This window comes from Artibeus jamaicensis, unplaced genomic scaffold, assembly GCF_021234435.1.
Source record: "Artibeus jamaicensis isolate MK-2021 breed Jamaican fruit bat unplaced genomic scaffold, CSHL_Jam_final scaffold_1689, whole genome shotgun sequence".
NCBI classification, from domain to species: domain Eukaryota; kingdom Metazoa; phylum Chordata; class Mammalia; order Chiroptera; family Phyllostomidae; genus Artibeus; species Artibeus jamaicensis.
In genome coordinates this window covers 10,763,106-10,771,260 of record NW_026522029.1, presented here as the reverse complement: position 1 = coordinate 10,771,260, position 8,155 = coordinate 10,763,106, and the positions used below count along the sequence as shown (strand labels likewise).

The following is an 8,155-nucleotide window of genomic DNA, read 5'->3' as shown; positions in this document are numbered from 1 at the left end:
TTGTAGCCAGCATTCCTTGAGCTCCCGCAAGCTCTTTGTATACATTATTACATTATTTCATTAAATCCTCCCAGAAGTTCTTGAGCTTATTATAATTATTTCACAGTTGAGTTCAGAGACATAATTTCTCACTATCACAGAACTAATCAGAGATCTTATGGAATAGCTATTTTCTCTGACTTAATAAACTGTAATCTGGCTGAAAATATCCAAGAATAGTTCAAAGCTTTTAGAAACTTCAGAGATAGAAGCAAAAGAAACCTTTAAGCTAGCCTTTCCTTTTGGCTAGAAGTGGAGAAAATATTACTTGAACATGCCTTTCAATTGTAAGAAGGTAAAGCAGAGACCCTCTTCTGGAATGAAAAGCTGAGAAAGATGAAGAGTTGGGTGTTTTAATGTCGATTGTGTCCTTTAGGAAAACGGACCTTCGCTAAATTTGGATGCAGACGTTGTCTCTGCACACTACTTATTTGGAAGAGATATGGCATCTGTGTGTCTTCTAATTCAAACAGTAACTCCTAAGGGACAGATCAAGACGAGACACCCAACAAAGGCAAGAAGGAAAAACTTGACCTCAGACAGATGGAGCGTCTCTCGGAGTGCAGGAGACCAACCTGGATCATTCAGCTGGAACTTCCTCTCGTGGCTTTGATGGTGGGAGACTTACCAATGTCAATGGATCACTGCGAAGCCAGGCTTTGGTTTAGAAGTGGGGTGGTGGGTTCATGTGCGTTCTTTTTATTATCATTAGGCTCCCTCATATCTGTGTTACATATATTCTCTTGTATCAAGTACTGTATTTTAAGATATCATAAATAAGAATAGTAAAGGAATTAAATTTATGCATTGGGATTCCACAAAATATGATATGAAGAGCATAATCACACAAAATATGTTTGTAATGCATTAAAAATTACAAAGTCATATGAATGATAATACTCAATTTTTATAAATACATGCGTAAAATATAGGCAGTGTAAGTAATACACGATTACCTTTCTTACTAAGCAAAGAATAGGGAGGGGAAAAAAGCTTTCTTCAAGGATGAAAACAATTAACCGAGTTTCTTTCTTTTAGCTAATAATATATTACTTCAAGGCACAAAGGGAAAAAGAATACAAAGAAATGCACCACTGTTTTTTTAAAACTACATTTTTAATAGTTTTTTCAAAAAATAAGAAAATAATTATTATACTTTCTAAAAATTATTATAATAAAAACTACCACTGTCTTAAAAATTATTATTCACTTTTACATGTCCACATTTTGAATATATTTTGGTGAATTTATCAAAGCATAGACACACATTTAATCAATTTTAATCGATATTTACAAAATAAAATTTCAAAATCCAAAAAAATGTGATCACATAGAGGTTATCTAATTTGTAGACTCTTCAACACTTTCATTTCTTCCTTTTGTGCCAGGCGCCTGTAGGTAATTTTGCTCAAAAAGGCAAAGCCAGACCAGCAGGACAGCAAGCAACCTACATCTTCTTTTCCCCAGACGGTACATGCGTGTTGGGAGAGAACGGAAAGGACAGGTGCTTTCCATCCAAGAGCACCCCCTGTAATCAGAAAACAAGACAAAGTTCTTGTTCAAGAAGGAAAATAGAGGGTATAAGATAGAGAGTAACGTGTTCCAGCCAAAATCATAATAGGTTTTGTGAGGGGGACCCTGTCCCCCGGAGCTGCGGTTGGAATGAGACCCCCAAGACCAGACCTGCTTTGGGGAGAGAAGGCTGGCTAACTTCTCAGAGCAGAAGAGCCCGAGGCCCTTTCTCCGGGGGCTTTTATTGGGAAGATCTGTGCAGGGCTGTGCCACAGGGGGCAAAGCTCTTGGATCACTGTCCAAAGGCCAACCTATAGAAAACAGATGTTATCTACGGATAACAGTGGAGGAAACCCAGAGATCTGCCCCAGGTCAGGGTCAGTGAGACAGGCCAGATGGTCCTTAAGGCAGGGCTCAGGAGTCTTCTTCCCTGCCTGGAAGTCAAACAGCTGCTTCTTCCTTATCAGGGCTGCAGCGGAGCAAGCTTCAGTAAACAAGATGCATTCTCTAGGCCAGATTTCCCCAGGGAACCCGAGGTGCTAACATCGGGGCACGCCTGCCTCCCAGCATCCCCAGCGTCTGGTCAAGAACTTACAGGCCCTTATGCAAGGCCCAGCTTGTGCAAAGGTTACAGTTCCCAATATCATACAAAGTGGTCCCCAACCATTTTGGAAGCGCCAGGTAAAGGATTTGAGGTTGAAAGTTAGGAAAACTCCTGTTAGTAGTAAATACTAGAAGAGACCTCTCTAAACATTGTTTTCATTTATCCACAGAAAATGACAAATAGCGTATCCAGGTGTTTAGTGGGGTGACAGAAATGCTAAAATGCACCCTGTGTAAAAGATGAGCGGCTGACACCCCCGTAGTGCCCTGTCTGCTCTGGGCCCTCTGCTCGGCCTGGCAGCTGCCTCACTGGGTCCTGCACCCGGTACCTGGGGGAGACAGTGGAGCCAAGCGGTTGCTGCCCTCCTGAGGCTTCTGGGCCAGGCTGGGAGCCCGCAAACATTTTTTCAGCAGGCTCTGACTCGCAGTCTGTGCCCTCAGGACCACAGGGCACCTCAGGCTCTGGAATCCTGAAGCCACACATCCCCAGGCAGCTGGTTGGAGTTTGGTTTCAGTTTGGATGCTCGAGGGACCTTAAGAGCTCAGCAAATACGGGTTTGTGTGACTCTCTTTAGCTGTCCCCGTTTGCACAGATGTTCCCAGGGGGCGAAGGGGCAGTTGCAGCAGCTGGTCCTTGAATAAACAAGGACCAGCTAAATGAGGAATTTCTAGAAATGAAAGGGCTGAAACCTGAGCGTATCCAGTTGTATGCCTCTTGCCGGTTTCGGTGTTAATGTTTCCAAGACTTGATCCCCACTGAGGAAATGTCGAGGATGGGAATACACAGAAGGTGAGCGAGTCCAGGCCTCAGGCCTGCCCTTGCTGTGGGTCGGGGGACAGTTGGGGACCAGGTCAGGATATGCAGGTGACAGACTCACAGCAGCCCACCTGTGTTCATTCACTGTCTGTGGGTGGCTAATTACAATTTTTTAAAATTTAAATAATAAAATAAAATGAAAGATGAGCTCCTTAGCAGGGTAGAACACACAGTGGAATGGAACAGAATAGAATTTGGGCTGATTGAGCTGTCATATTCTTAGCATTCTACCAGCCTAAACATATTTATATAACCTAATAATAATATATTATACGTGTATTATGTAATATATAACATTATTATATTGTGTAATATATTTCCCCCATCTTCAGTTCTGGAGAGCTTAAGGCCAGCAACACTTGCCTTGCCTAGAACGCGACTGCCACCTGGTGGCCGACATTGATAACTGCAGGACGTGGGACCGCGTTCAGGGCACAGGTACAGGCCTCAGTTCACAGCGTTCTCATTGCTCTTCACGATGCAAGGGTGGGAAAAAGTAACACGGTTCCTAAAAACCTAGTGGGGAAGACGAAGACGGACATTACTCGAATAATCACCAATTAAATGTAAAAATAACAAATAGAACAACTCCGGGCCAGGTTAACTCACTTAATACTCGTAAGGAGCCTATGAGGGAGGCTGTCTCTTCATTTTGCAGGTCAGAAGGTTTGGTGTAGGCAAACACGACAAACGTGAGATTGGACGACATTCACTCGCTCCGCAAGTATTTACCGACATCCCCAAATGCGCCTGGCGTGGTTGGCCTGGACACAGAAGCTCACCAGACAGACCCGAGGAGCGCTCTCACCTCGTGGGGCTTATCTCACGAACGCACGCGTGCCCGCAAACTCACAGGCACACCTTAGCGTCGGTGTCACCTCTGGGCTGTTCCAGGCCAAGGGATGAGTCAGGCAGGACTAGTGAGCGGGGAAGGCGGGGCGAGGAGGTGCACTGGGCCCCAGCAACCTGGAGGGGAGGAGGAGGGACCCTGGTTTTCTTTTCGGCCTCCACCCCACCCCCTCCCCACCCCCACCCCACCCCCACCCCCGGGGCAGCAAGAACCACCCACTGCTGGGAGTGGGCAAGAATCAGAATAGCAGACCACGAGGTCTCAGAAGTACCCGGAAAGGTGCTAGAGGACAGGATAGGCCTTCAGATTTTTATCCCAAGCGCCTTGGGCAACCGACGAACGTTTCAAACAGGGAAGCATAAAACAACGTGGAAGGCAGGATTTGGCCCGTGGGCCTCATTATTTGCCACCGGTGATTTAGGGAGACACAGACAGCAAATCTAAGTGTACAGGAGCAAGAACATGGGAGTGTCTGCAAAAAAGAGGAAACAGTTCAACTTCGCCGACACATAAGGCTAGTGGAAGGGTAGAGAGACTATGGATTAGAGCCAAACAGTGGGAGATTCAGGGGATTCCGGAGCTAAAACTAACCATTACTTTTCCCTTCTCTCCTCTTTCTCACCCAGCTTCCGGGGGTCTTCACAGCACTCGGGGCCAGGCTGCTTTCTGCCTGTCAAGCTGGTTGATGGGTCTTTTCAAACGTCCTTGAGAATGCGGGGCACAGAAAGCATTAATCAAAAATGATGAATAAACCTGCGCAAAGACTGCCGAACAGTGCCCTTGCGCAGTCTGACTGAATTAGGCTTATTAATTTGCTACCGTCAGAGCTTCCATGGCTGCAGAATGGTGGGGTTTTTCACCCAAAGTTAGAGCCCGGGTTCTTACTGGTCTGGGGGCAAGGTGGAGTTTAAATGAAGAGTGTTTGATAGGGTGAAAGAAAACACGGCTGGACTGAGAAGTGGGCTCACGGTTCCATTCCCTTGCAAACTACAAAGTTAGGACAAATGGGGAACCTGGCGTCTGAAACCATTCTCTGAATCCTCACAGCTGGGCAGGGCACAGCTGCTTCCCTCTGTCAAAGTGGCGGCGTGGCTCCGCCCCCCGGGCATATGGGCCGGTCCCATCCCACGAACAGGAGTCCAGAAAGCAAAGCTTCCCAGTCTATGATTTTACAGGACAGTGTTCTCTCTCAGTGCTTTGCCACTGACGTCAATGAACAGAAGCAGCTTGTTTGTTTGCTTATAGTTTTATACCACTATGGCTTTTAACAGGAATATTTGATTGCCTTTTATTATTTTTAAACAATTTATTATACCTTATGAAATGAAAAGAGAAAAAGACCCAAGGAAGATCTTTAAGAAACCACAGAATACAGCTATTGAATTAAAGTATCGATTTAAACATGCTTAAAATAGTAAACGTGTGCAGTTATAAGTATTCTGTCTCTTTTCAAAAATACGAATGTATTTAGTCAGAGGTCAAGGAAATCAGTAGCATTAGGGTTTTGACTTAAGCAAAGCACTGACCAAAGGACATTGGACCCCTGAGTGGTGAGCGCACAGCAGGACTGGCAGATGATGTGTGATAACATCGTACACCTGAGACTTACGTAATGTTACGTCACCAACATTACCCTGATAAATGATTATTAAAACACAATTTTACCACACTAGCTTTGACTGAGACAGTGAAGTTGAACTTGAGAAGGCTGTGCAGGAGCATTCTAGTCTTGGGAAGGGACCAGGAGGAGGGCAGAGGAGCTCAGGGAACTAGAAATGAGGTCCCTCTACCCTGTCTCTACTTTATTATTATTATTATTATTATTATTATTTTTAACCAAAGCACTTTACAAAAGGGAAGACTTTACTATTTACATGTTTTGGTCTGTTTTTACTACTAGAATGAAGAGTCAAGAGGGAAAGGGTTCATCAACTTGTTCTTCCTCTTCTCCTCAATTTTCAATGTTGGCATGGCCCACGCGGATCAATACAGGGTGCCCTTCTCCACCAACAGTATCTCCCAACCCTTGGCTATACGGTATACATTTTATGTATGGATGCTACATATGTGTATAGTGTTGACATTTCTCTGCTATGCCGGGCTTATATATTCAACTGCCTACTTGAACTATGGATACTGAATAGGTACTTGCAATTTAAAATGTGTCCCTCCCTCCCCCACCCTCCCCCCACATCCCTAACCTAGTTACACTCTAGTCACTCTTCTTATGTTGAGTAACTGCCATCACAATCCACCAGGACGGTGGACAGTTTGGGGCACAAATCAAAAACCTGGAATTTATCCTGAATCACTGGTCTTCAAGCCTATCAATCACTCGCCTGTAAGCCTATCGATTCTATTTCCCAAATATACCTCAATTCTCGTTCTTTCTCTCCATGTCTACTGTGCCCAAACTATTTGAGCAGTGTCTCTTGCTGGGCTCCTGTGTTCTTCCTGCCTCTGCTCTATTTTTCACCCTGCCACCAAAGACCGATTTTCGTACGTACCTAAAATTTAGTCATGGTACACACATACATACACATATAACTCTACTAAAAAAAGTCTGTCAGTTTCCAATTGCTCTTCAGATAACCAAGACTCCAAATGAACCTGCAGGACTCTCATGGTCTGGCTCTACACACATGACATTTTGTGGTTTGTCCCCATGTTTTTTCCCTTTTTTATTAATGCCTTTCTCTCCGGGATCCCCAACAAATGCTTCCTGAAAGCAGAACTTTGATTTATTGCTATACCTTTAACATCGAATTAAGTGGAAAGTACAGTCATGCATTGCATAATATTTCTATCAATGGCAGATCACATATACGACAGTGGAGCCATGATATTATAATGGAGCTGAGAAATTTTTATCGTATAGTTATGTTTTAGCCATCACAATGCCCTAGTGCAATGCATTATTCAGGTGTCTGGGGTGATGCTGCTGTAAATGCATCTACTGTGCAATCAGTTGGATAAAAGCATAACACATACAATTATGTATAGTCCTCGACAAGGATAATAAATGACTCTGACACTGGTTTATGTATTTACCCTACTTTTTATTATGTTAGAGTGTACTCTATCTGCTTATCATAAAGTTTGCTGTAAAACAGCATGTGCTGTTATGCCTCATACATCTTGCGCTCACCATGTCTCTTGATTGCAACATTTTTCTTCTTCCTGAGTTAACCTCGGGTCGTTTTGTACAGTAACATGGTGTGCAGGCTTCTAGCCTGGGAGCAGTGGGTAATACCACGTGGGCTAAGTGTGCACCAGGCAGTGTCGTGTAGGTGTGTGTGAGAGCCCTCTATGCTGTTCACACTGAGGACGCATCTCTGAGGATGCATTTCCCCCGTCTAGTGGTGCGTGGCTGGCAGAGCAGGCTGCGAGACGACTGCAGCAGCTTCGCCGAGAATGACACTCCTCTGTAGGGACCTTGGAGGCTTTTTCCGGTGCACAACGAGGGAGACCCTTCCGCCTGTTGTTGGGCTGATCTGTTTCACTGCGTCCAGAACCTAGACAGAGCTGTGGCTCAGAATGTAAAGCTGACACGTGAGCAGGATCAAATCCCAGCTCTGCCATCTACAGGCTGTGTGACTTACATGGTACACTGGAAAGGAGTACTTAGGGTTGTTATGCGGCTACGCGTGTTAAGGAGGGTGTGTATGTGTTTGTGTAATTTTATGTACATACACATTAGGGTCTCTCTCCCAAGAGGCCACCGATTCTGTGAAATGAACACTGGCCTGCCTGCCTCCCAGGCTGCTACGTGCCTGAAGATTCCAGAACACAAAATACGTGTCTGTTTCGACGCTTTGTTCCTTAAACTGAGTTCCCTGGTCCACGTGGACCCTGCTGAGTTGAAGGAAGAACCTGCTACCTGTAGCGTTACCACCCCCACAGTAAGGCCACGCCCCATAACCCGACACTGCACCCCGCCCTCCTCCCAGGGGGCAGAAGGGTTTGGGGAACCGGGCCCGGTAGGAACCCATAGGGGGCGGCCGAGGGCGCCGGCGGCCCGCCCGGACCGCACCCGCTCGCACATGCGCAGCAGCGACTCCATCTGTCCGGCTCTCACCCTCCGGCGCTTGCGATCCCACATCTCCGTTCCTTCTTTGACAGCGTTTGAAACGTGTAAAATCCTCACACCTCTCTCGGGCAAACTTTTCCTTCTACTACCTTCAGCATCGGCCTGGAATTTTAACCACGTTACTTTCCAATCCCTCCTCCAGTCCCAGGAGCCGGCCTCCCAAGAGGTGTCACTCTTCTTGGGTGCAAGTCTCGCGAGAAGGCGCCCGTGCCTCGCGGTACTTCCGTGTCACCAGAATCCTTAG

The 8,155-nt window shown here is 45.8% G+C and overlaps 1 long non-coding RNA gene across 1 annotated transcript; it reads right to left on the bottom strand.

The window, feature by feature from the left end:
* Nucleotides 1-1,289: 1,289 nt before the first annotated feature.
* Nucleotides 1,290-8,084, bottom strand: LOC119054962 (uncharacterized). The gene is made up of 5 exons (XR_008389840.1): nucleotides 7,900-8,084; nucleotides 4,444-4,525; nucleotides 4,093-4,293; nucleotides 3,581-3,937; nucleotides 1,290-3,487 (listed from the first exon to the last, which is right to left on the bottom strand). It is a non-coding gene; the product is annotated as an uncharacterized LOC119054962 (long non-coding RNA).
* Nucleotides 8,085-8,155: the final 71 nt, after the last annotated feature.